The following is a 25,139-nucleotide window of genomic DNA, read 5'->3' as shown; positions in this document are numbered from 1 at the left end:
TCATGTCACGTCACAAGTATCAGATTATATGCCTTACTTATGTGTTCCCGATAAATAGGAAACGCCTTCATACGTCAACGTCCCATATGGTCTAGTGGTCATGATTTCGCGCTCTCACCGCCATGACCCGGGTTCATTTCCCGGTGTGGGAAGACCAGTTTTATATTCCTGGTCAGTTGAACATCGCAGCTTGTACAAAATTCTTGTAGACAATTTAATTAAAAGATATAAATTGGTCTCTCGCATTTGTTGCCTTATTACAAGTGAATATATAATACTCGACATTCAGTTCATGTCACGTCACAAGTATCCGATTATATGCCTTACTTATGTGTTCCCGATAAATAGGAAATGCCTTCATACGTCAACATCCCATATGGTCTAGTGGTTAGGATTTGGCGCTCTCTCCGCCAAGGCTCGGGTTCATTTCCCGGTGTGGGAACACCAGTTTTATATTCCTGGTCAGTTGAACATCGCAGCTTGTACAAAATTCTCATAGACAATTTAATTAAATGATATAAATTGGCCTCTCGTATTTGTTGGCTTGATTACAAGAGAATATGTAATACACGACGTGCAGTTCATGTCTAAAGTATCCGATTGCATGCCATACTTGTGTTTTCCCGATAAATAGGAAACGCCTTCAAATGTCATCGTCCCATATGGTCTAGTGGTTAGGATTTGGCGCTTTCACCGGCAAGGCCCGGGTTCAATTCCCGGTGTGGGAGCACCTGTTTTAGATTCCTGGTCAGTTGAACATCGCAGCTTGTACAAAATTCTCATAGACAATTTAATTAAAAGATATAAATTGGCCTCTCGTATTTGTTGTCTCATCAGAAGAGAATATATAATACTCGACGTTCATGTCACGTCACAAGTATCCGATTATATGCCTTACTTATGTGTTCCCGATAAATAGGAAATGCCTTCATACGTCAACATCCCATATGGTCTAGTGGTTAGGATTTGGCGCTCTCACCGCCATGGCCCGGGTTCAATTCCCGGTGTGGGAACACCAGTTTTTATATTCCTGGTCTGTTGAACATCGCAGCTTGTACAAAATTCTCATAGACAATTTAATTAAATGATATAAATTAGCGTCTCGTATTTGTTGGCTTGATTACAAGAGAATATGTAATACACGACGTGCAGTTCATGTCAGAAGTATCCGATTGCATGCCATACTTGTGTTTTCCCGATAAATAGGAAACGCCTTCAAATGTCATCGTCCCATATGGTCTAGTGGTTAGGATTTGGCGCTTTCACCGCCAAGGCCCGGGTTCAATTCCCGGTGTGGGAACACCTGTTTTAGATTCCTGGTCAGTTGAACATCGCAGCTTGTACAAAATTCTCATAGACAATTTAATTAAAAGATATAAATTGGCCTCTCGTATTTGTTGTCTCATCAGAAGAGAATATGTAATACTCGACATTCAGTTCATGTCACGTCACAAGTATCCGATTATATGCCTTACTTATGTGTTCCCGATAAATAGGAAATGCCTTCGTACGTCAACATTCCATATGGTCTAGTGGTTAGGATTTGGCGCTCTCACCGCCAAGGCCCGGGTTCAATTCCCGGTGTGGGAACACCAGTTTTATATTCCTGGTCAGTTGAACATCGCAGCTTGTACAAAATTCTCATAGACAATTTAATTAAATGATATAAATTGGCCTCTCGTATTTGTTGGCTTGATTACAAGAGAATATGTAATACAAGACGTGCAGTTCATGTCAGAAGTATCCGATTGCATGCCATACTTGTGTTTTCCCGATAAATAAGAAACGCCTTCAAATGTCATCGTCCCATATGGTCTAGTGGTTAGGATTTGGCGCTTTCACCGCCAAGGCCCGGGTTCAATTCCCGGTGTGGGAACACCTGTTTTAGATTCCTGGTCAGTTGAACATCGCAGCTTGTACAAAATTCTCATAGACAATTTAATTAAAAGATATAAATTGGCTTCTCACATTTGTTGTCTTATTACAAGTGAATATATAATACTCCACATTCAGTTCATGTCACGTCACAAGTATCAGATTATATGCCTTACTTATGTGTTCCCGATAAATAGGAAACGCCTTCATACGTCAACATCCCATATGGTCTAGTGGTTAGGATTTGGCGCTTTCACCGCCAAGGCCCGGGTTCAATTCCCTGTGTGGGAACACCTGTTTTAGATTCCTGGTCAGTTGAACATCGCAACTTGTACAAAATTCTCATAGACAATTTAATTAAAAGATATAAATTGGCCTCTCGTATTTGTTGGCTTGATTAGAAGAGAATATATATAATTCACGACATTCAGTTCATGTCACGTCACAAGTATCAGATTATATGCCTTACTTTTGTGTTCCCGATAAATAGGAAACGCCTTCATACGTCAACGTCCCATATGGTCTAGTGGTTAGGATTTGGCGCTTTCGCCGCCAAGGCCCGGGTTCAATTCCCGGTGTGGGAACACCTGTTTTAGATTCCTGGTCAGTTGAACATCGCAGGTTGTACAAAATTCTCATAGACAATTTAATTAAAAGATATAAATTGGCCTCTCGTATTTGTTGGCTTGATTACAAGAGAATATATAATACTCGACATTCAGTTCATGTCACGTCACAAGTATCAGATTATATGCCTTACTTATGTGTTCCCGATAAATAGGAAACGCCTTCATACGTCAACATCCCATATGGTCTAGTGGTTAGGATTTGGCGCTCTCACCGCCAAGGCCCGTGTTCAATTCCCGGTGTGGGAACACCAGTTTTATATTCCTGGACAGTTGAACATCGCAGCTTGTATGAAATTCTCAGAGACAATTTAATTAAAAGATATAAATTGGCCTCTCGTATTTGTTGGCTTGATTACAAGAGAATATATAATACTCGACATTCAGTTCATGTCACGTCACAAGTATCAGATTATATGCCTTACTTATGTGTTCCCGATAAATAGGAAACGCCTTCATACGTCAACGTCCCATATGGTCTAGTGGTTAGGATTTGGCGCTTTCACCGCCAAGGCCCGGGTTCAATTCCCTGTGTGGGAACACCTGTTTTAGATTCCTGGTCAGTTGAACATCGCAGCTTGTACAAAATTCTCATAGACAATTTAATTAAAAGATATAAATTGGCCTCTCGTATTTGTTGGCTTGATTAGAAGAGAATATATATAATTCACGACATTCAGTTCATGTCACGTCACAAGTATCAGATTATATGCCTTACTTTTGTGTTCCCGATAAATAGGAAACGCCTTCATACGTCAACGTCCCATATGGTCTAGTGGTTAGGATTTGGCGCTTTCGCCGCCAAGGCCCGGGTTCAATTCCCGGTGTGGGAACACCTGTTTTAGATTCCTGGTCAGTTGAACATCGCAGGTTGTACAAAATTCTCATAGACAATTTAATTAAAAGATATAAATTGGCCTCTCGTATTTGTTGGCTTGATTACAAGAGAATATATAATACTCAACATTCAGTTCATGTCACGTCACAAGTATCAGATTATATGCCTTACTTATGTGTTCCCGATAAATAGGAAACGCCTTCATACGACAACGTCCCATATGGTCTAGTGGTCATGATTTCGCGCTCTCACCGCCATGACCCGGGTTCATTTCCCGGTGTGGGAACACCAGATTTATATTCCTGGTCTGTTGAACATCGCAGCTTGTACAAAATTCTCATAGACAATTTAATTAAAAGATATAAATTGGCCTCTCGTATTTGTTGGCTCGATCACAAGAGAATATATAATACTCGACATTCAGTTCATGTCATGTCATAAGTATCAGATTATATGCCTTACTTATGTGTTCCCGATAAATAGGAAATGCCTTCATACGTCAACATCCCATATGGTCTAGTGGTTAGGATTTGGCGCTCTCTCCGCCAAGGCTCGGGTTCATTTCCCGGTGTGGGAACACCAGTTTTATATTCCTGGTCAGTTGAACATCGCAGCTTGTACAAAATTCTCATAGACAATTTAATTAAATGATATAAATTGGCCTCTCGTATTTGTTGGCTTGATTACAAGAGAATATGTAATACACGACGTGCAGTTCGTGTCAGAAGTATCTGATTGCATGCCATACTTGTGTTTTCCCGATAAATAAGAAACGCCTTCAAATGTCATCGTTCCATATGGTCTAGTGGTTAGGATTTGGCGCTATCACCGCCAAGGCCCGGGTTCAATTCACGGTGTGGGAACACCTGTTTTAGATTCCTGGTCAGTTGAACATCGCAGATTGTACAAAATTCTCATAGACAATTTAATTAAAAGATATAAATTGGCCTCTCGTATTTGTTGGCTTGATTACAAGAGAATATGTAACACACGACGTGCAGTTCATGTCAGAAGTATCCGATTGCATGCCATACTTGTGTTTTCCCGATTAATAAGAAACGCCTTCAAATGTCATCGTCCCATATGGTCTAGTGGTTAGGATTTGGCGCTTTCACCGCCAAGGCCCGGGTTCAATTCCCGGTGTGGGAACACCTGTTTTAGATTCCTGGTCAGTTGAACATCGCAGCTTGTACAAAATTCTCATAGACAATTTAATTAAAAGATATAAATTGGCCTCTCGTATTTGTTGGCTTGATTACAAGAGAATATGTAACACACGACGTGCAGTTCATGTCAGAAGTATCCGATTGCATGCCATACTTGTGTTTTCCCGATTAATAAGAAACGCCTTCAAATGTCATCGTCCCATATGGTCTAGTGGTTAGGATTTGGCGCTTTCACCGCCAAGGCCCGGGTTCAATTCCCGGTGTGGGAACACCTGTTTTAGATTCCTGGTCAGTTGAACATCGCAGCTTGTACAAAATTCTCATAGACAATTTAATTAAAAGATATAAATTGGCCTCTCGTATTTGTTGGCTTGATTACAAGAGAATATGTAATACACGACGTGCAGTTCATGTCAGATGTATCCGATTGCATGCCATACTTGTGTTTTCCCGATAAATAAGAAACGCCTTCAAATGTCATCGTCCCATATGGTCTAGTGGTTAGGATTTGGCGCTTTCACCGCCAAGGCCGGGTTCAATTCCCGGTGTGGGAACACCTGTTTTAGATTCCTGGTCAGTTGAACATCGCAGCTTGTACAAAATTCTCATAGACAATTTAATTAAAAGATATAAATTGGCCTCTCACATTTGTTGTCTCATCAGAAGAGAATATATAATACTCGACATTCAGTTCATGTCACGTCACAAGTATCCGATTATATGCCTTACTTATGTGTTCCCGATAAATAGGAAACGCCTTCATACGACAACGTCCCATATGGTCTAGTGATCATGATTTCGCGCTCTCACCGCCATGACCCGGGTTCATTTCCCGGTGTGGCAACACCAGTTTTATATTCCTGGTCAATTGAACATCGCAGCTTGTACAAAATTCTCATAGACAATTTAATTAAAAGATATAAATTGGCCTCTCGTATTTGTTGGCTTGATTAGAAGAGAATATATATAATTCACGACATTCAGTTCATGTCACGTCACAAGTATCAGATTATATGCCTTACTTTTGTGTTCCCGATAAATAGGAAACGCCTTCATATGTCAACGTCCCATATGGTCTAGTGGTTAGGATTTGGCGCTTTCGCCGCCAAGGCCCGGGTTCAATTCCCGGTGTGGGAACACCTGTTTTAGATTCCTGGTCAATTGAACATCGCAGGTTGTACAAAATTCTCATAGACAATTTAATTAAAAGATATAAATTGGCCTCTCGTATTTGTTGGCTTGATTACAAGAGAATATATAATACTCAACATTCAGTTGATGTCACGTCACAAGTATCAGATTATATGCCTTACTTATGTGTTCCCGATAAATAGGAAACGCCTTCATACGACAACGTCCCATATGGTCTAGTGGTCATGATTTCGCGCTCTCACCGCCATGACCCGGGTTCATTTCCCGGTGTGGGAACACCAGATTTATATTCCTGGTCTGTTGAACATCGCAGCTTGTACAAAATTCTCATAGACAATTTACTTAAAAGATATAAATTGGCCTCTCGTATTTGTTGGCTCGATCACAAGAGAATATATAATACTCGACATTCAGTTCATGTCATGTCATAAGTATCAGATTATATGCCTTACTTATGTGTTCCCGATAAATAGGAAATGCCTTCATACGTCAACATCCCATATGGTCTAGTGGTTAGGATTTGGCGCTCTCTCCGCCAAGGCTCGGGTTCATTTCCCGGTGTGGGAACACCAGTTTTATATTCCTGGTCAGTTGAACATCGCAGCTTGTACAAAATTCTCATAGACAATTTAATTAAATGATATAAATTGGCCTCTCGTATTTGTTGGCTTGATTACAAGAGAATATGGCGCTATCACCGCCAAGGCCCGGGTTCAATTCACGGTGTGGGAACACCTGTTTTAGATTCCTGGTCAGTTGAACATCGCAGCTTGTACAAAATTCTCATAATAGACAATTTAATTAAAAGATATAAATTGGCCTCTCGTATTTGTTGGCTTGATTACAAGAGAATATGTAATACACGACGTGCAGTTCATGTCAGATGTATCCGATTGCATGCCATACTTGTGTTTTCCCGATAAATAAGAAACGCCTTCAAATGTCATCGTCCCATATGGTCTAGTGGTTAGGATTTGGCGCTTTCACCGCCAAGGCCCGCGTTCAATTCCCGGTGTGGGAACACCTGTTTTAGATTCCTGGTCAGTTGAACATCGCAGCTTGTACAAAATTCTCACAGACAATTTAATTAAAAGATATAAATTGGCCTCTCGTATTCGTTGGCTTGATTACAAGAGAATATATAATACTCGACATTCAGTTCATGTCACGTCACAAGTATCAGATTATATGCCTTACTTATGTGTTCCCGATAAATAGGAAACGCCTTCATACGTCAACATCCCATATGGTCTAGTGGTTAGCATTTGGCGCTCTCAGCGCCAAGGCCCGGGTTCAATACCCGGTATGGGAACACCAGTTTTATATTCCTGGTCAGTTGAACATCGCAGCTTGTACAAAATTCTCATAGACAATTTAATTAAATGATATAAATTGGCCTCTCGTATTTGTTGTCTCATCAGAAGAGAATATATAATACTCGACATTCAGTTCATGTCACGTCTCAAGTATCCGATTATATGCCTTACTTATGTGTTCCCGATAAATAGGAAACGCCTTCATACGACAACGTCCCATATGGTCTAGTGGTCATGATTTCGCGCTCTCACCGCCATGGCCCGGGTTCTATTCCGGGTGTGGGAACACCAGTTTTATATTCCTGGTCAGTTGAACATCGCAGCTTGTACAAAATTCTCATAGACAATTTAATTAAATGATATAAATTGGCCTCTCGTATTTGTTGGCTTGATTACAAGAGAATATGTAATACACGACGTGCAGTTAATGTCAGAAGTATCCGATTGCATGCCATACTTGTGTTTTCCCGATAAATAAGAAACGCCTTCAAATGTCATCGTCCCATATGGTCTAGTGGTTAGGATTTGGCGCTTTCACCGCCAAGGCCCGGGTTCAATTCCCGGTGTGGGAACACCTGTTTTAGATTCCTGGTCAGTTGAACATCGCAGCTTGTACAAAATTCTCATAAACAATTTAATTAAAAGATATAAATTGGCCTCTCACATTTGTTGTCTCATCAGAAGAGAATATATAATACTCGACATTCAGTTCATGTCACGTCACAAGTATCCGATTATATGCCTTACTTATGTGTTCCCGATAAATAGGAAACGCCTTCATACGACAACGTCCCATATGGTCTAGTGATCATGATTTCGCGCTCTCACCGCCATGACCCGGGTTCATTTCCAGGTGTGGGAACACCAGTTTTATATTCCTGGTCAGTTGAACATCGCAGCTTGTACAAAATTCTCATAGACAATTTAATTAAAAGATATAAATTGGTCTCTCGCATTTGTTGCCTTATTACAAGTGAATATATAATACTCGACATTCAGTTCATGTCACGTCACAAGTATCCGATTATATGCCTTACTTATGTGTTCCCGATAAATAGGAAATGCCTTCATACGTCAACATCCCATATGGTCTAGTGGTTAGGATTTGGCGCTCTCACCGCCAAGGCCCGGGTTCAATTCCCGGTGTGGGAACACCAGTTTTATATTCCTGATCAGTTGAACATCGCAGCTTGTACAAAATTCTCATAGACAATTTAATTAAATGATATAAATTGGCCTCTCGTATTTGTTGTCTCATCAGAAGAGAATATATAATACTCGACATTCAGTTCATGTCACGTCGCAAGTATCCGATTATATGCCTTACTTATGTGTTCCCGATAAATAAGAAACGCCTTCATACGTCAACATCCCAAATGGTCTAGTGGTTAGCATTTGGCGCTCTCACCGCCAAGGCCCGGGTTCAATACCCGGTATGGGAACACCAGTTTTATATTCCTGGTCAGTTGAACATCGCAGGTTGTACAAAATTCTCATAGACAATTTAATTAAAAGATATAAATTGGTCTCTCGCATTTGTTGCCTTATTACAAGTGAATATATAATACTCGACATTCAGTTCATGTCACGTCACAAGTATCCGATTATATGCCTTACGTATGTGTTCCCGATAAATAGGAAACGCCTTCATACGACAACGACCCATATGGTCTAGTGGTCATGTTTTCGCGCTCTCACCGCCATGACCTGGGTTCATTTCCCGGTGTGGGAACACCAGTTTTATATTCCTGGTCAGTTGAACATCGCAGCTTGTACAAAATTCTCATAGACAATTTAATTAAAAAATATAAATTGGTCTCTCGCATTTGTTGCCTTATTACAAGTGAATATACAATACTCGACATTCAAATCATGTCACGTCACAAGTATCCGATTATATGCCTTACTTATGTGTTCCCGATAAATAGGAAACGCCTTCATACGACAACGTCCCATATGGTCTAGTGGTCATGATTTCGCGCTCTCACCGCCATGGCCCGGGTTCAATTCCGGGTGTGGGAACACCAGTTTTATATTCCTGGTCAGTTGAACATCGCAGCTTGTACAAAATTCTCATAGACAATTTAATTAAAAGATATAAATTGGTCTCTCGCATTTGTTGGCTTGATTACAAGAGAATATGTAATACACGACGTGCAGTTCATGTCAGAAGTATCCGATTGCATGCCTTACTTGTGTTTTCCCGATAAATAAGAAACGCCTTCAAATGTCATCGTCCCATATGGTCTAGTGGTTAGGATTTGGCGCTTTCACCGCCAAGGCCCGGGTTCAATTCCCGGTGTGGGAACACCTGTTTTAGATTCCTGGTCAGTTGAACATCGCAGCTTGTACAAAATTCTCATAAACAATTTAATTAAAAGATATAAATTGGCCTCTCACATTTGTTGTCTCATCAGAAGAGAATATATAATACTCGACATTCAGTTCATGTCACGTCACAAGTATCCGATTATATGCCTTACTTATGTGTTCCCGATAAATAGGAAACGCCTTCATACGACAACGTCCCATATGGTCTAGTGATCATGATTTCGCGCTCTCACCGCCATGACCCGGGTTCATTTCCCGGTGTGGGAACACCTGTTTTATATTCCTGGTCAGTTGAACATCGCAGCTTGTACAAAATTCTCATAGACAATTTAATTAAAAGATATAAATTGGTCTCTCGCATTTGTTGCCTTATTACAAGTGAATATATAATACTCGACATTCAGTTCATGTCACGTCACAAGTATCCGATTATATGCCTTACTTATGTGTTCCCGATAAATAAGAAACGCCTTCATACGTCAACATCCCAAATGGTCTAGTGGTTAGCATTTGGCGCTCTCACCGCCAAGGTCCGGGTTCAATACCCGGTATGGGAACACCAGTTTTATATTCCTGGTCAGTTGAACATCGCAGCTTGTACAAAATTCTCATAGACAATTTAATTAAAAGATATAAATTGGTCTCTCGCATTTGTTGCCTTATTACAAGTGAATATATAATACTCGACATTCAGTTCATGTCACATCACAAGTATCCGATTATATGCCTTACGTATGTGTTCCCGATAAATAGGAAACGCCTTCATACGACAACGACCCATATGGTCTAGTGGTCATGTTTTCGCGCTCTCACCGCCATGACCTGGGTTCATTTCCCGGTGTGGGAACACCAGTTTTATATTCCTGGTCAGTTGAACATCGAAGCTTGTACAAAATTCTCATAGACAATTTAATTAAAAAATATAAATTGGTCTCTCGCATTTGTTGCCTTATTACAAGTGAATATATAATACTCGACATTCAAATCATGTCACGTCACAAGTATCCGATTATATGCCTTACTTATGTGTTCCCGATAAATAGGAAACGCCTTCGTACGACAACGTCCCATATGGTCTAGTGGTCATGATTTCGCGCTCTCACCGCCATGGCCCGGGTTCAATTCCGGGTGTGGGAACACCAGTTTTATATTCCTGGTCAGTTGAACATCGCAGCTTGTACAAAATTCTCATAGACAATTTAATTAAATGATATAAATTGGCCTCTCGTATTTGTTGGCTTGATTACAAGAGAATATGTAATACACGACGTGCAGTTCATGTCAGAAGTATCCGATTGCATGCCATACTTGTGTTTTCCCGATAAATAGGAAACGCCTTCAAATGTCAGCGTCCCATATGGTCTAGTGGTTAGGATTTGGCGCTTTCACCGCCAAGGCCCGGGTTCAATTCCCGGTGTGGGAACACCTGTTTTAGATTCCTGGTCAGTTGAACATCGCAGCTTGTACAAAATTCTCGTAGACAATTTAATTAAAAGATATAAATTGGCCTCTCATATTTGTTGTCTCGTCAGAAGAGAATATATAATACTCGACATTCAGTTCATTCTCACGTCACAAGTATCCGATTATATGCCTTACTTATGTGTTCCCGATAAATAGGAAACGCCTTCATACGTCAACATCCCATATGGTCTAGTGGTTAGGATTTGGCGCTCTCACCGCCAAGGCCCGGTTTCAATTCCCGGTGTGGGAACACCTGTTTTAGATTCCTGGTCAGTTGAACATCGCAGCTTGTATGAAATTCTCAGAGACAATTTAATTAAAAGATATAAATTGGTCTCTCGCATTTGTTGCCTTATTACAAGTGAATATATAATACTCGACATTCAGTTCATGTCACGTCACAAGTATCCGATTATATGCCTTACTTACGTGTTCCCGATAAATAGGAAACGCCTTCATACGACAACGTCCCATATGGTCTAGTGGTCAGGATTTGGCGCTCTCACCGCCATGACCCGGGTTCATTTCCCGGTGTGGGAACACCAGTTTTATATTCCTGGTCAGTTGAACATCGCAGCTTGTACAAAATACTCATAGACAATTTAATTAAAAGATATAAATTGGTCTCTCGCATTTGTTGCCTTATTACAAGTGAATATATAATACTCGACATTCAGTTCATGTCACGTCACAAGTATCCGATCATATGCCTTAATATCCGATTATATGTTCAGTTCTCGGTGTGGGAACACCTGTTTTATATTCCTGGTCAGTTGATCATCGCAGCTTGTACAACATTCTCATAGACAATTTAATTAAAAGATATAAATTGGCCTCTCGTATTTGTTGGCTTGATTACAAGAGAATATATATAGTACTCGACATTCAGTTCATGTCACGTCACAAGTATCAGATTATATGCCTTACTTATGTGTTCCCGATAAATAGGAAACGCCTTCATACATCAACGTCCCATATGGTCTAGTGGTTAGGATTTGGCACACTCACCGCCAAGGCCCGGGTTCAATTCCCGGTGTGGGAAAACCTGTTATAGATTCCTGGTCAGTTGAACATCGCAGCTTGTATGACATTCTCATAGACAATTTAATTAAAAGATATAAATTGGCCTCTCGTATTTGTTGTCTCATCAGAAGAGAATATACAATACTCGACATTCAGTTCATATCACGTCACAAGTATCCGATTATATGCCTTACTTATGTGTTCCCGATAAATAGGAAACGCCTTCATACGTCAACATCCCAAATGGACTAGTGGTTAGGATTTGGCGCTCTCACCGCCAAGGCCCGGGTTCAATTCCCGGTATGGGAACACCAGTTTTATATACCTGGTCAGTTGAACATCGCAGCTTGTACAAAATTCTCATAGACAATTTAATTAAATGATATAAATTGGCCTCTCGTATTTGTTGTCTCATCAGAAGAGAATATATAATACTCGACATTCAGTTCATGTCACGTCGCAAGTATCCGATTATATGCCTAATTTATGTGTTCCCGATAAATAAGAAACGCCTTCATACGTCAACATCCCAAATGGTCTAGTGGTTAGCATTTGGCGCTCTCACCGCCAAGGCCCGGGTTCAATACCCGGTATGGGAACACTAGTTTTATATTCCTGGTCAGTTGAACATCGCAGCTTGTACAAAATTCTCATAGACAATTTAATTAAATGATATAAATTGGCCTCTCGTATTTGTTGTCTCATCAGAAGAGAATATATAATACTCGACATTCAGTTCATGTCACGTCGCAAGTATCCGATTATATGCCTTACTTATGTGTTCCCGATAAATAAGAAACGCCTTCATACGTCAACATCCCAAATGGTCTAGTGGTTAGCATTTGGCGCTCTCACCGCCAAGGCCCGGGTTCAATACCCGGTATGGGAACACTAGTTTTATATTCCTGGTCAGTTGAACATCGCAGCTTGTACAAAATTCTCATAAACAATTTAATTAAAAGATATAAATTGGCCTCTCACATTTGTTGTCTCATCAGAAGAGAATATATAATACTCGACATTCAGTTCATGTCACGTCACAAGTATCCGATTGTATGCCTTACTTATGTGTTCCCGATAAATAGGAAACGCCTTCATACGACAACGTCCCATATGGTCTAGTGATCATGATTTCGCGCTCTCACCGCCATGACCCGGGTTCATTTCCCGGTGTGGGAACACCAGTTTTATATTCCTGGTCAGTTGAACATCGCAGCTTGTACAAAATTCTCATAGACAATTTAATTAAAAGATATAAATTGGTCTCTCGCATTTGTTGCCTTATTACAAGTGAATATATAATACTCGACATTCAGTTCATGTCACGTCACAAGTATCCGATTATATGCCTTACTTATGTGTTCCCGATAAATAAGAAACGCCTTCATACGTCAACATCCCAAATGGTCTAGTGGTTAGCATTTGGCGCTCTCACCGCCAAGGTCCGGGTTCAATACCCGGTATGGGAACACCAGTTTTATATTCCTGGTCAGTTGAACATCGCAGCTTGTACAAAATTCTCATAGACAATTTAATTAAAAGATATAAATTGGTCTCTCGCATTTGTTGCCTTATTACAAGTGAATATATAATACTCGACATTCAGTTCATGTCACATCACAAGTATCCGATTATATGCCTTACGTATGTGTTCCCGATAAATAGGAAACGCCTTCATACGACAACGACCCATATGGTCTAGTGGTCATGTTTTCGCGCTCTCACCGCCATGACCTGGGTTCATTTCCCGGTGTGGGAACACCAGTTTTATATTCCTGGTCAGTTGAACATCGAAGCTTGTACAAAATTCTCATAGACAATTTAATTAAAAAATATAAATTGGTCTCTCGCATTTGTTGCCTTATTACAAGTGAATATATAATACTCGACATTCAAATCATGTCACGTCACAAGTATCCGATTATATGCCTTACTTATGTGTTCCCGATAAATAGGAAACGCCTTCGTACGACAACGTCCCATATGGTCTAGTGGTCATGATTTCGCGCTCTCACCGCCATGGCCCGGGTTCAATTCCGGGTGTGGGAACACCAGTTTTATATTCCTGGTCAGTTGAACATCGCAGCTTGTACAAAATTCTCATAGACAATTTAATTAAATGATATAAATTGGCCTCTCGTATTTGTTGGCTTGATTACAAGAGAATATGTAATACACGACGTGCAGTTCATGTCAGAAGTATCCGATTGCATGCCATACTTGTGTTTTCCCGATAAATAGGAAACGCCTTCAAATGTCATCGTCCCATATGGTCTAGTGGTTAGGATTTGGCGCTTTCACCGCCTAGGCCCGGGTTCAATTCCCGGTGTGGGAACACCTGTTTTAGATTCCTGGTCAGTTGAACATCGCAGCTTGTACAAAATTCTCATAGACAATTTAATTAAAAGATATAAATTGGTCTCTCGCATTTGTTGCCTTATTACAAGTGAATATATAATACTCGACATTCAGTTCATGTCACATCACAAGTATCCGATTATATGCCTTACGTATGTGTTCCCGATAAATAGGAAACGCCTTCATACGACAACGACCCATATGGTCTAGTGGTCATGTTTTCGCGCTCTCACCGCCATGACCTGGGTTCATTTCCCGGTGTGGGAACACCAGTTTTATATTCCTGGTCAGTTGAACATCGAAGCTTGTACAAAATTCTCATAGACAATTTAATTAAAAAATATAAATTGGTCTCTCGCATTTGTTGCCTTATTACAAGTGAATATATAATACTCGACATTCAAATCATGTCACGTCACAAGTATCCGATTATATGCCTTACTTATGTGTTCCCGATAAATAGGAAACGCCTTCGTACGACAACGTCCCATATGGTCTAGTGGTCATGATTTCGCGCTCTCACCGCCATGGCCCGGGTTCAATTCCGGGTGTGGGAACACCAGTTTTATATTCCTGGTCAGTTGAACATCGCAGCTTGTACAAAATTCTCATAGACAATTTAATTAAATGATATAAATTGGCCTCTCGTATTTGTTGGCTTGATTACAAGAGAATATGTAATACACGACGTGCAGTTCATGTCAGAAGTATCCGATTGCATGCCATACTTGTGTTTTCCCGATAAATAGGAAACGCCTTCAAATGTCATCGTCCCATATGGTCTAGTGGTTAGGATTTGGCGCTTTCACCGCCAAGGCCCGGGTTCAATTCCCGGTGTGGGAACACCTGTTTTAGATTCCTGGTCAGTTGAACATCGCAGCTTGTACAAAATTCTCGTAGACAATTTAATTAAAAGATATAAATTGGCCTCTCATATTTGTTGTCTCGTCAGAAGAGAATATATAATACTCGACATTCAGTTCATTCTCACGTCACAAGTATCCGATTATATGCCTTACTTATGTGTTCCCGATAAATAGGAAACGCCTTCATACGTCAACATCCCATATGGTCTAGTGGTTAGGATTTGGCGCTCTCACCGCCAAGGCCCGGTTTCAATTCCCGGTGTGGGAACACCTGTTTTAGATTCCTGGTCAGTTGAACATCGCAGCTTGTATGAAATTCTCAGAGACAATTTAATTAAAAGATATAAATTGGTCTCTCGCATTTGTTGCCTTATTACAAGTGAATATATAATACTCGACATTCAGTTCATGTCACGTCACAAGTATCCGATTATATGCCTTACTTACGTGTTCCCGATAAATAGGAAACGCCTTCATACGACAACGTCCCATATGGTCTAGTGGTCAGGATTTGGCGCTCTCACCGCCATGACCCGGGTTCATTTCCCGGTGTGGGAACACCAGTTTTATATTCCTGGTCAGTTGAACATCGCAGCTTGTACAAAATACTCATAGACAATTTAATTAAAAGATATAAATTGGTCTCTCGCATTTGTTGCCTTATTACAAGTGAATATATAATACTCGACATTCAGTTCATGTCACGTCACAAGTATCCGATCATATGCCTTAATATCCGATTATATGTTCAGTTCTCGGTGTGGGAACACCTGTTTTATATTCCTGGTCAGTTGATCATCGCAGCTTGTACAACATTCTCATAGACAATTTAATTAAAAGATATAAATTGGCCTCTCGTATTTGTTGGCTTGATTACAAGAGAATATATATAGTACTCGACATTCAGTTCATGTCACGTCACAAGTATCAGATTATATGCCTTACTTATGTGTTCCCGATAAATAGGAAACGCCTTCATACATCAACGTCCCATATGGTCTAGTGGTTAGGATTTGGCACACTCACCGCCAAGGCCCGGGTTCAATTCCCGGTGTGGGAAAACCTGTTATAGATTCCTGGTCAGTTGAACATCGCAGCTTGTATGACATTCTCATAGACAATTTAATTAAAAGATATAAATTGGCCTCTCGTATTTGTTGTCTCATCAGAAGAGAATATACAATACTCGACATTCAGTTCATATCACGTCACAAGTATCCGATTATATGCCTTACTTATGTGTTCCCGATAAATAGGAAACGCCTTCATACGTCAACATCCCAAATGGACTAGTGGTTAGGATTTGGCGCTCTCACCGCCAAGGCCCGGGTTCAATTCCCGGTATGGGAACACCAGTTTTATATACCTGGTCAGTTGAACATCGCAGCTTGTACAAAATTCTCATAGACAATTTAATTAAATGATATAAATTGGCCTCTCGTATTTGTTGTCTCATCAGAAGAGAATATATAATACTCGACATTCAGTTCATGTCACGTCGCAAGTATCCGATTATATGCCTAATTTATGTGTTCCCGATAAATAAGAAACGCCTTCATACGTCAACATCCCAAATGGTCTAGTGGTTAGCATTTGGCGCTCTCACCGCCAAGGCCCGGGTTCAATACCCGGTATGGGAACACTAGTTTTATATTCCTGGTCAGTTGAACATCGCAGCTTGTACAAAATTCTCATAGACAATTTAATTAAATGATATAAATTGGCCTCTCGTATTTGTTGTCTCATCAGAAGAGAATATATAATACTCGACATTCAGTTCATGTCACGTCGCAAGTATCCGATTATATGCCTTACTTATGTGTTCCCGATAAATAAGAAACGCCTTCATACGTCAACATCCCAAATGGTCTAGTGGTTAGCATTTGGCGCTCTCACCGCCAAGGCCCGGGTTCAATACCCGGTATGGGAACACTAGTTTTATATTCCTGGTCAGTTGAACATCGCAGCTTGTACAAAATTCTCATAAACAATTTAATTAAAAGATATAAATTGGCCTCTCACATTTGTTGTCTCATCAGAAGAGAATATATAATACTCGACATTCAGTTCATGTCACGTCACAAGTATCCGATTATATGCCTTACTTATGTGTTCCCGATAAATAGGAAACGCCTTCATACGACAACGTCCCATATGGTCTAGTGATCATGATTTCGCGCTCTCACCGCCATGACCCGGGTTCATTTCCCGGTGTGGGAACACCAGTTTTATATTCCTGGTCAGTTGAACATCGCAGCTTGTACAAAATTCTCATAGACAATTTAATTAAAAGATATAAATTGGTCTCTCGCATTTGTTGCCTTATTACAAGTGAATATATAATACTCGACATTCAGTTCATGTCACGTCACAAGTATCCGATTATATGCCTTACTTATGTGTTCCCGATAAATAAGAAACGCCTTCATACGTCAACATCCCAAATGGTCTAGTGGTTAGCATTTGGCGCTCTCACCGCCAAGGTCCGGGTTCAATACCCGGTATGGGAACACCAGTTTTATATTCCTGGTCAGTTGAACATCGCAGCTTGTACAAAATTCTCATAGACAATTTAATTAAAAGATATAAATTGGTCTCTCGCATTTGTTGCCTTATTACAAGTGAATATATAATACTCGACATTCAGTTCATGTCACATCACAAGTATCCGATTATATGCCTTACGTATGTGTTCCCGATAAATAGGAAACGCCTTCATACGACAACGACCCATATGGTCTAGTGGTCATGTTTTCGCGCTCTCACCGCCATGACCTGGGTTCATTTCCCGGTGTGGGAACACCAGTTTTATATTCCTGGTCAGTTGAACATCGAAGCTTGTACAAAATTCTCATAGACAATTTAATTAAAAAATATAAATTGGTCTCTCGCATTTGTTGCCTTATTACAAGTGAATATATAATACTCGACATTCAAATCATGTCACGTCACAAGTATCCGATTATATGCCTTACTTATGTGTTCCCGATAAATAGGAAACGCCTTCGTACGACAACGTCCCATATGGTCTAGTGGTCATGATTTCGCGCTCTCACCGCCATGGCCCGGGTTCAATTCCGGGTGTGGGAACACCAGTTTTATATTCCTGGTCAGTTGAACATCGCAGCTTGTACAAAATTCTCATAGACAATTTAATTAAATGATATAAATTGGCCTCTCGTATTTGTTGGCTTGATTACAAGAGAATATGTAATACACGACGTGCAGTTCATGTCAGAAGTATCCGATTGCATGCCATACTTGTGTTTTCCCGATAAATAGGAAACGCCTTCAAATGTCATCGTCCCATATGGTCTAGTGGTTAGGATTTGGCGCTTTCACCGCCAAGGCCCGGGTTCAATTCCCGGTGTGGGAACACCTGTTTTAGATTCCTGGTCAGTTGAACATCGCAGCTTGTACAAAATTCTCATAGACAATTTAATTAAAAGATATAAATTGGCCTCTCATATTTGTTGTCTCATCAGAAGAGAATATATAATACTCGACATTCAGTTCATTCTCACGTCACAAGTATCCGATTATATGCCTTACTTATGTGTTCCCGATAAATAGGAAACGCCTTCATACGTCAACATCCCATATGGTCTAGTGGTTAGGATTTGGCGCTCTCACCGCCAAGGCCCGGTTTCAATTCCCGGTGTGGGAACACCTGTTTTAGATTCCTGGTCAGTTGAACATCGCAGCTTGTATGAAATTCTCAGAGACAATTTAATTAAAAGATATAAATTGGTCTCTCGCATTTGTTGCCTTATTACAAGTGAATATATAATACTCGACATTCAGTTCATGTCACGTCACAAGTATCCGATTATATGCCTTACTTACGTGTTCCCGATAAATAGGAAACGCCTTCATACGACAACGTCCCATATGGTCTAGTGGTCAGGATTTGGCGCTCTCACCGCCATGACCCGGGTTCATTTCCCGGTGTGGGAACACCAGTTTTATATTCCTGGTCAGTTGAACATCGCAGCTTGTACAAAATACTCATAGACAATTTAATTAAAAGATATAAATTGGTCTCTCGCATTTGTTGCCTTATTACAAGTGAATATATAATACTCGACATTCAGTTCATGTCACGTCACAAGTATCCGATCATATGCCTTAATATCCGATTATATGTTCAGTTCTCGGTGTGGGAACACCTGTTTTATATTCCTGGTCAGTTGATCATCGCAGCTTGTACAACATTCTCATAGACAATTTAATTAAAAGATATAAATTGGCCTCTCGTATTTGTTGGCTTGATTACAAGAGAATATATATAGTACTCGACATTCAGTTCATGTCACGTCACAAGTATCAGATTATATGCCTTACTTATGTGTTCCCGATAAATAGGAAACGCCTTCATACATCAACGTCCCATATGGTCTAGTGGTTAGGATTTGGCACACTCACCGCCAAGGCCCGGGTTCAATTCCCGGTGTGGGAAAACCTGTTATAGATTCCTGGTCAGTTGAACATCGCAGCTTGTATGACATTCTCATAGACAATTTAATTAAAAGATATAAATTGGCCTCTCGTATTTGTTGTCTCATCAGAAGAGAATATACAATACTCGACATTCAGTTCATATCACGTCACAAGTATCCGATTATATGCCTTACTTATGTGTTCCCGATAAATAGGAAACGCCTTCATACGTCAACATCCCAAATGGACTAGTGGTTAGGATTTGGCGCTCTCACCGCCAAGGCCCGGGTTCAATTCCCGGTATGGGAACACCAGTTTTATATACCTGGTCAGTTGAACATCGCAGCTTGTACAAAATTCTCATAGACAATTTAATTAAATGATATAAATTGGCCTCTCGTATTTGTTGTCTCATCAGAAGAGAATATATAATACTCGACATTCAGTTCATGTCACGTCGCAAGTATCCGATTATATGCCTAATTTATGTGTTCCCGATAAATAAGAAACGCCTTCATACGTCAACATCCCAAATGGTCTAGTGGTTAGCATTTGGCGCTCTCACCGCCAAGGCCCGGGTTCAATACCCGGTATGGGAACACTAGTTTTATATTCCTGGTCAGTTGAACATCGCAGCTTGTACAAAATTCTCATAGACAATTTAATTAAATGATATAAATTGGCCTCTCGTATTTGTTGTCTCATCAGAAGAGAATATATAATACTCGACATTCAGTTCATGTCACGTCGCAAGTATCCGATTATATGCCTTACTTATGTGTTCCCGATAAATAAGAAACGCCTTCATACGTCAACATCCCAAATGGTCTAGTGGTTAGCATTTGGCGCTCTCACCGCCAAGGCCCGGGTTCAATACCCGGTATGGGAACACTAGTTTTATATTCCTGGTCAGTTGAACATCGCAGCTTGTACAAAATTCTCATAGACAATTTAATTAAAAGATATAAATTGGTCTCTCGCATTTGTTGCCTTATTACAAGTGAATATATAATACTCGACATTCAGTTCATGTCACGTCACAAGTATCCGATTATATGCCTTACGTATGTGTTCCCGATAAATAGGAAACGCCTTCATACGACAACGTCCCATATGTTCTAGTGGTCATGATTTTGCGCTCTCACCGCCATGACCCGGGTTCATTTCCCGGTGTGGGAACACCAGTTTTATATTCCTGGTCAGTTGAACATCGCAGATTGCACAAAATTCTCATAGACAATTTAATTAAAAGATATAAATTGCCCTCTCGTATTTGTTGGCTCGATCACAAGTGAATATATAATACTCGACATTCAGTTCATGTCACGTCACAAGTATCCGATTATATGCCTTACTTATGTGTTCCCGATAAATAGGAAATGCCTTCATACGTCAACGTCCCATATGGTCTAGTGGTTAGGATTTGGCGCTCTCACCGCCAAGGCCCGGGTTCAATTCCCGGTGTGGGAACACCAGTTTTATATTCCTGATCAGTTGAACATCGCAGTTTGTACAAAATTCTCATAGACAATTTAATTAAATGATATAAATTGGCCTCTCGTATTTGTTGTCTCTTCAGAAGAGAATATATAATACTCGACATTCAGTTCATGTCACGTCACAAGTATCCAATTATATGCCTTACGTATGTGTTCCCGATAAATAGGAAACGCCTTCATACGACAACGACCCATATGGTCTAGTGGTCATGTTTTCGCGCTCTCACCGCCATGACCTGGGTTCATTTCCCGGTGTGGGAACACCAGTTTTATATTCCTGGTCAGTTGAACATCGCAGCTTGTACAAAATTCTCATAGACAATTTAATTAAATGATATAAATTGGTCTCTCGTATTTGTTGGCTTGATTACAAGAGAATATGTAATACACGACGTGCAGTTCATGACAGAAGTATCCGATTGCATGCCATACTTGTGTTTTCCCGATAAATAGGAAACGCCTTCAAATGTCATCGTCCCATATGGTCTAGTGGTTAGGATTTGGCGCTTTCACCGCCTAGGCCCGGGTTCAATTCCCGGTGTGGGAACACCTGTTTTAGATTCCTGGTCAGTTGAACATCGCAGCTTGTACAAAATTCTCATAGACAATTTAATTAAAAGATATAAATTGGCCTCTCATATTTGTTGTCTCATCAGAAGAGAATATATAATACTCGACATTCAGTTCATTCTCACGTCACAAGTATCCGATTATATGCCTTACTTATGTGTTCCCGATAAATAGGAAACGCCTTCATACGTCAACATCCCATATGGTCTAGTGGTTAGGATTTGGCGCTCTCACCGCCAAGGCCCGGTTTCAATTCCCGGTGTGGGAACACCAGTTTTATATTCCTGATCAGTTGAACATCGCAGCTTGTACAAAATTCTCATAGACAATTTAATTAAATGATATAAATTGGCCTCTCGTATTTGTTGTCTCATCAGAAGAGAATATATAATACTCGACATTCAGTTCATGTCACGTCACAAGTATCCGATTATATGCCTTACGTATGTGTTCCCGATAAATAGGAAACGCCTTCATACGACAACGACCCATATGGTCTAGTGGTCATGTTTTCGCGCTCTCACCGCCATGACCTGGGTTCATTTCCCGGTGTGGGAACACCAGTTTTATATTCCTGGTCAGTTGAACATCGCAGCTTGTACAAAATTCTCATAGACAATTTAATTAAATGATATAAATTGGTCTCTCGTATTTGTTGGCTTGATTACAAGAGAATATGTAATACACGACGTGCAGTTCATGTCAGAAGTATCCGATTGCATGCCATACTTGTGTTTTCCCGATAAATAGGAAACGCCTTCAAATGTCATCGTCCCATATGGTCTAGTGGTTAGGATTTGGCGCTTTCACCGCCAAGGCCCGGGTTCAATTCCCGGTGTGGGAACACCTGTTTTAGATTCCTGGTCAGTTGAACATCGCAGCTTGTACAAAATTCTCATAGACAATTTAATTAAAAGATATAAATTGGCCTCTCATATTTGTTGTCTCATCAGAAGAGAATATATAATACTCGACATTCAGTTCATTCTCACGTCACAAGTATCCGATTATATGCCTTACTTATGTGTTCCCGATAAATAGGAAACGCCTTCATACGTCAACATCCCATATGGTCTAGTGGTTAGGATTTGGCGCTCTCACCGCCAAGGCCCGGTTTCAATTCCCGGTGTGGGAACACCTGTTTTAGATTCCTGGTCAGTTGAACATCGCAGCTTGTATGAAATTCTCTGAGACAATTTAATTAAAAGATATAAATTGGTCTCTCGCATTTGTTGCCTTATTACAAGTGAATATATAATACTCGACATTCAGTTCATGTCACGTCACAAGTATCCGATTATATGCCTTACTTACGTGTTCCCGATAAATAGGAAACGCCTTCATACGACAACGTCCCATATGGTCTAGTGGTCAGGATTTGGCGCTCTCACCGCCATGACCCGGGTTCATTTCCCGGTGTGGGAACACCAGTTTTATATTCCTGGTCAGTTGATCATCGCAGCTTGTACAACATTCTCATAGACAATTTAATTAAAAGATATAAATTGGCCTCTCGTATTTGTTAGCTTGATTACAAGAGAATATATATAGTACTCGACATTCAGTTCATGTCACGTCACAAGTATCCGATCATATGCCTTAATATCCGATTATATGTTCAGTTCTCGGTGTGGGAACACCTGTTTTATATTCCTGGTCAGTTGATCATCGCAGCTTGTACAACATTCTCATAGACAATTTAATTAAAAGATATAAATTGGCCTCTCGTATTTGTTAGCTTGATTACAAGAGAATATATATAGTACTCGACATTCAGTTCATGTCACGTCACAAGTATCAGATTATATGCCTTACTTATGTGTTCCCGATAAATAGGAAACGCCTTCATACGTCAACGTCCCATATGGTCTAGTGGTTAGGATTTGGCGCTCTCACCGCCAAGGCCCGGGTTCAATTCCCGGTGTGGGAAAACCTGTTATAGATTCCTGGTCAGTTGAACATCGCAGCTTGTATGACATTCTCATAGACAATTTAATTAAAAGATATAAATTGGCCTCTCGTATTTGTTGTCTCATCAGAAGAGAATATACAATACTCGACATTCAGTTCATATCACGTCACAAGTATCCGATTATATGCCTTACTTATGTGTTCCCGATAAATAGGAAACGCCTTCATACGTCAACATCCCAAATGGTCTAGTGGTTAGGATTTGGCGCTCTCACCGCCAAGGCCCGGGTTCAATTCCCGGTATGGGAACACCAGTTTTATATACCTGGTCAGTTGAACATCGCAGCTTGTACAAAATTCTCATAGACAATTTAATTAAATGATATAAATTGGCCTCTCGTATTTGTTGTCTCATCAGAAGAGAATATATAATACTCGACATTCAGTTCATGTCACGTCGCAAGTATCCGATTATATGCCTTACTTATGTGTTCCCGATAAATAAGAAACGCCTTCATACGTCAACATCCCAAATGGTCTAGTGGTTAGCATTTGGCGCTCTCACCGCCAAGGCCCGGGTTCAATACCCGGTATGGGAACACTAGTTTTATATTCCTGGTCAGTTGAACATCGCAGCTTGTACAAAATTCTCATAGACAATTTAATTAAAAGATATAAATTGGTCTCTCGCATTTGTTGCCTTATTACAAGTGAATATATAATACTCGACATTCAGTTCATGTCACGTCACAAGTATCCGATTATATGCCTTACGTATGTGTTCCCGATAAATAGGAAACGCCTTCATACGACAACGTCCCATATGTTCTAGTGGTCATGATTTTGCGCTCTCACCGCCATGACCCGGGTTCATTTCCCGGTGTGGGAACACCAGTTTTATATTCCTGGTCAGTTGAACATCGCAGATTGCACAAAATTCTCATAGACAATTTAATTAAAAGATATAAATTGGCCTCTCGTATTTGTTGGCTCGATCACAAGTGAATATATAATACTCGACATTCAGTTCATGTCACGTCACAAGTATCAGATTATATGCCTTACTTATGTGTTCCCGATAAATAGGAAACGCCTTCATACGTCAACGTCCCATATGGTCTATTGGTCATGATTTCGCCCTCTCACCGCCATGGCTCGGGTACAATTCCGGGTGTGGGAACACCAGTTTTATATTCCTGGTCAGTTGAACATCGCAGCTTGTACAAAATTCTCATAGACAATTTAATTAAATGATATAAATTGGCCTCTCGTATTTGTTGGCTTGATTACAAGAGAATATGTAATACACGACGTGCAATTCATGTCTAAAGTATCCGATTGCATGCCATACTTGCGTTTTCCCGATAAATAGGAAACGCCTTCAAATGTCGTCGTCCCATATGGTCTAGTGGTTAGGATTTGGCGCTTTCACCGCCAAGGCCCGGGTTCAATTCCCGGTGTGGGAACACCTGTTTTAGATTCCTGGTCAGTTGAACATCGCAGCTTGTACAAAATTCTCATAGACAATTTAATTAAAAGATATAAATTGGCCTCTCGTATTTGTTGTCTCATCAGAAGAGAATATATAATACTCGACATTCAGTTCATTCTCACGTCACAAGTATCCGATTATATGCCTTACTTATGTGTTCCCGATAAATAGGAAACGCCTTCATACGTCAACATACCATATGGTCTAGTGGT

General features: G+C 40.3%; 34 non-coding genes across 34 annotated transcripts; all 34 read left to right on the top strand.

Annotated features, from left to right (window-relative positions):
* The first annotated feature begins 656 nt into the window (after nt 1-656).
* TRNAE-UUC (transfer RNA glutamic acid (anticodon UUC)) lies at nt 657-728 on the top strand. The gene has a single exon. It is a non-coding gene; the product is annotated as a tRNA-Glu (tRNA).
* Nucleotides 729-941: 213 nt separating this feature from the next.
* On the top strand, nt 942-1,013 carry TRNAE-CUC (transfer RNA glutamic acid (anticodon CUC)). The gene has a single exon. It is a non-coding gene; the product is annotated as a tRNA-Glu (tRNA).
* A 215-nt stretch (nt 1,014-1,228) lies between these two features.
* TRNAE-UUC (transfer RNA glutamic acid (anticodon UUC)) lies at nt 1,229-1,300 on the top strand. Its single transcript has one exon. It is a non-coding gene; the product is annotated as a tRNA-Glu (tRNA).
* Nucleotides 1,301-1,518: 218 nt separating this feature from the next.
* TRNAE-CUC (transfer RNA glutamic acid (anticodon CUC)) lies at nt 1,519-1,590 on the top strand. Its single transcript has one exon. It is a non-coding gene; the product is annotated as a tRNA-Glu (tRNA).
* Nucleotides 1,591-1,804: 214 nt separating this feature from the next.
* TRNAE-UUC (transfer RNA glutamic acid (anticodon UUC)) lies at nt 1,805-1,876 on the top strand. The gene has a single exon. It is a non-coding gene; the product is annotated as a tRNA-Glu (tRNA).
* Nucleotides 1,877-2,387: 511 nt separating this feature from the next.
* TRNAE-UUC (transfer RNA glutamic acid (anticodon UUC)) lies at nt 2,388-2,459 on the top strand. Its single transcript has one exon. It is a non-coding gene; the product is annotated as a tRNA-Glu (tRNA).
* Nucleotides 2,460-2,678: 219 nt separating this feature from the next.
* TRNAE-CUC (transfer RNA glutamic acid (anticodon CUC)) lies at nt 2,679-2,750 on the top strand. Its single transcript has one exon. It is a non-coding gene; the product is annotated as a tRNA-Glu (tRNA).
* A 512-nt stretch (nt 2,751-3,262) lies between these two features.
* Nucleotides 3,263-3,334, top strand: TRNAE-UUC (transfer RNA glutamic acid (anticodon UUC)). The gene has a single exon. It is a non-coding gene; the product is annotated as a tRNA-Glu (tRNA).
* Nucleotides 3,335-4,130: 796 nt separating this feature from the next.
* On the top strand, nt 4,131-4,202 carry TRNAD-AUC (transfer RNA aspartic acid (anticodon AUC)). Its single transcript has one exon. It is a non-coding gene; the product is annotated as a tRNA-Asp (tRNA).
* A 214-nt stretch (nt 4,203-4,416) lies between these two features.
* Nucleotides 4,417-4,488, top strand: TRNAE-UUC (transfer RNA glutamic acid (anticodon UUC)). Its single transcript has one exon. It is a non-coding gene; the product is annotated as a tRNA-Glu (tRNA).
* Nucleotides 4,489-4,702: 214 nt separating this feature from the next.
* TRNAE-UUC (transfer RNA glutamic acid (anticodon UUC)) lies at nt 4,703-4,774 on the top strand. Its single transcript has one exon. It is a non-coding gene; the product is annotated as a tRNA-Glu (tRNA).
* Nucleotides 4,775-5,570: 796 nt separating this feature from the next.
* TRNAE-UUC (transfer RNA glutamic acid (anticodon UUC)) lies at nt 5,571-5,642 on the top strand. Its single transcript has one exon. It is a non-coding gene; the product is annotated as a tRNA-Glu (tRNA).
* Nucleotides 5,643-7,473: 1,831 nt separating this feature from the next.
* On the top strand, nt 7,474-7,545 carry TRNAE-UUC (transfer RNA glutamic acid (anticodon UUC)). The gene has a single exon. It is a non-coding gene; the product is annotated as a tRNA-Glu (tRNA).
* A 508-nt stretch (nt 7,546-8,053) lies between these two features.
* On the top strand, nt 8,054-8,125 carry TRNAE-CUC (transfer RNA glutamic acid (anticodon CUC)). Its single transcript has one exon. It is a non-coding gene; the product is annotated as a tRNA-Glu (tRNA).
* Nucleotides 8,126-9,209: 1,084 nt separating this feature from the next.
* Nucleotides 9,210-9,281, top strand: TRNAE-UUC (transfer RNA glutamic acid (anticodon UUC)). Its single transcript has one exon. It is a non-coding gene; the product is annotated as a tRNA-Glu (tRNA).
* A 1,374-nt stretch (nt 9,282-10,655) lies between these two features.
* TRNAE-UUC (transfer RNA glutamic acid (anticodon UUC)) lies at nt 10,656-10,727 on the top strand. Its single transcript has one exon. It is a non-coding gene; the product is annotated as a tRNA-Glu (tRNA).
* A 219-nt stretch (nt 10,728-10,946) lies between these two features.
* Nucleotides 10,947-11,018, top strand: TRNAE-CUC (transfer RNA glutamic acid (anticodon CUC)). The gene has a single exon. It is a non-coding gene; the product is annotated as a tRNA-Glu (tRNA).
* A 218-nt stretch (nt 11,019-11,236) lies between these two features.
* On the top strand, nt 11,237-11,308 carry TRNAE-CUC (transfer RNA glutamic acid (anticodon CUC)). The gene has a single exon. It is a non-coding gene; the product is annotated as a tRNA-Glu (tRNA).
* A 2,746-nt stretch (nt 11,309-14,054) lies between these two features.
* Nucleotides 14,055-14,126, top strand: TRNAE-UUC (transfer RNA glutamic acid (anticodon UUC)). Its single transcript has one exon. It is a non-coding gene; the product is annotated as a tRNA-Glu (tRNA).
* A 794-nt stretch (nt 14,127-14,920) lies between these two features.
* On the top strand, nt 14,921-14,992 carry TRNAE-UUC (transfer RNA glutamic acid (anticodon UUC)). Its single transcript has one exon. It is a non-coding gene; the product is annotated as a tRNA-Glu (tRNA).
* Nucleotides 14,993-15,211: 219 nt separating this feature from the next.
* TRNAE-CUC (transfer RNA glutamic acid (anticodon CUC)) lies at nt 15,212-15,283 on the top strand. Its single transcript has one exon. It is a non-coding gene; the product is annotated as a tRNA-Glu (tRNA).
* A 218-nt stretch (nt 15,284-15,501) lies between these two features.
* On the top strand, nt 15,502-15,573 carry TRNAE-CUC (transfer RNA glutamic acid (anticodon CUC)). Its single transcript has one exon. It is a non-coding gene; the product is annotated as a tRNA-Glu (tRNA).
* A 2,746-nt stretch (nt 15,574-18,319) lies between these two features.
* On the top strand, nt 18,320-18,391 carry TRNAE-UUC (transfer RNA glutamic acid (anticodon UUC)). The gene has a single exon. It is a non-coding gene; the product is annotated as a tRNA-Glu (tRNA).
* Nucleotides 18,392-18,610: 219 nt separating this feature from the next.
* Nucleotides 18,611-18,682, top strand: TRNAE-CUC (transfer RNA glutamic acid (anticodon CUC)). Its single transcript has one exon. It is a non-coding gene; the product is annotated as a tRNA-Glu (tRNA).
* A 218-nt stretch (nt 18,683-18,900) lies between these two features.
* Nucleotides 18,901-18,972, top strand: TRNAE-CUC (transfer RNA glutamic acid (anticodon CUC)). The gene has a single exon. It is a non-coding gene; the product is annotated as a tRNA-Glu (tRNA).
* Nucleotides 18,973-20,853: 1,881 nt separating this feature from the next.
* Nucleotides 20,854-20,925, top strand: TRNAE-CUC (transfer RNA glutamic acid (anticodon CUC)). Its single transcript has one exon. It is a non-coding gene; the product is annotated as a tRNA-Glu (tRNA).
* Nucleotides 20,926-21,429: 504 nt separating this feature from the next.
* On the top strand, nt 21,430-21,501 carry TRNAE-UUC (transfer RNA glutamic acid (anticodon UUC)). The gene has a single exon. It is a non-coding gene; the product is annotated as a tRNA-Glu (tRNA).
* Nucleotides 21,502-21,720: 219 nt separating this feature from the next.
* On the top strand, nt 21,721-21,792 carry TRNAE-CUC (transfer RNA glutamic acid (anticodon CUC)). The gene has a single exon. It is a non-coding gene; the product is annotated as a tRNA-Glu (tRNA).
* Nucleotides 21,793-22,296: 504 nt separating this feature from the next.
* On the top strand, nt 22,297-22,368 carry TRNAE-UUC (transfer RNA glutamic acid (anticodon UUC)). The gene has a single exon. It is a non-coding gene; the product is annotated as a tRNA-Glu (tRNA).
* Nucleotides 22,369-22,587: 219 nt separating this feature from the next.
* TRNAE-CUC (transfer RNA glutamic acid (anticodon CUC)) lies at nt 22,588-22,659 on the top strand. The gene has a single exon. It is a non-coding gene; the product is annotated as a tRNA-Glu (tRNA).
* Nucleotides 22,660-22,877: 218 nt separating this feature from the next.
* On the top strand, nt 22,878-22,949 carry TRNAE-CUC (transfer RNA glutamic acid (anticodon CUC)). The gene has a single exon. It is a non-coding gene; the product is annotated as a tRNA-Glu (tRNA).
* A 433-nt stretch (nt 22,950-23,382) lies between these two features.
* TRNAE-CUC (transfer RNA glutamic acid (anticodon CUC)) lies at nt 23,383-23,454 on the top strand. The gene has a single exon. It is a non-coding gene; the product is annotated as a tRNA-Glu (tRNA).
* Nucleotides 23,455-23,672: 218 nt separating this feature from the next.
* TRNAE-CUC (transfer RNA glutamic acid (anticodon CUC)) lies at nt 23,673-23,744 on the top strand. The gene has a single exon. It is a non-coding gene; the product is annotated as a tRNA-Glu (tRNA).
* Nucleotides 23,745-24,829: 1,085 nt separating this feature from the next.
* TRNAE-UUC (transfer RNA glutamic acid (anticodon UUC)) lies at nt 24,830-24,901 on the top strand. The gene has a single exon. It is a non-coding gene; the product is annotated as a tRNA-Glu (tRNA).
* The last annotated feature ends 238 nt before the right edge of the window (nt 24,902-25,139 follow it).

The sequence above is a fragment of the Saccoglossus kowalevskii genome, chromosome 9 (assembly GCF_978046115.1).
Source record: "Saccoglossus kowalevskii chromosome 9, keSacKowa6.1, whole genome shotgun sequence".
Lineage (NCBI taxonomy): Eukaryota > Metazoa > Hemichordata > Enteropneusta > Harrimaniidae > Saccoglossus > Saccoglossus kowalevskii.
Note: the sequence above shows the minus strand (reverse complement) of the source record. Positions and strands in the feature narration are given on the sequence as shown.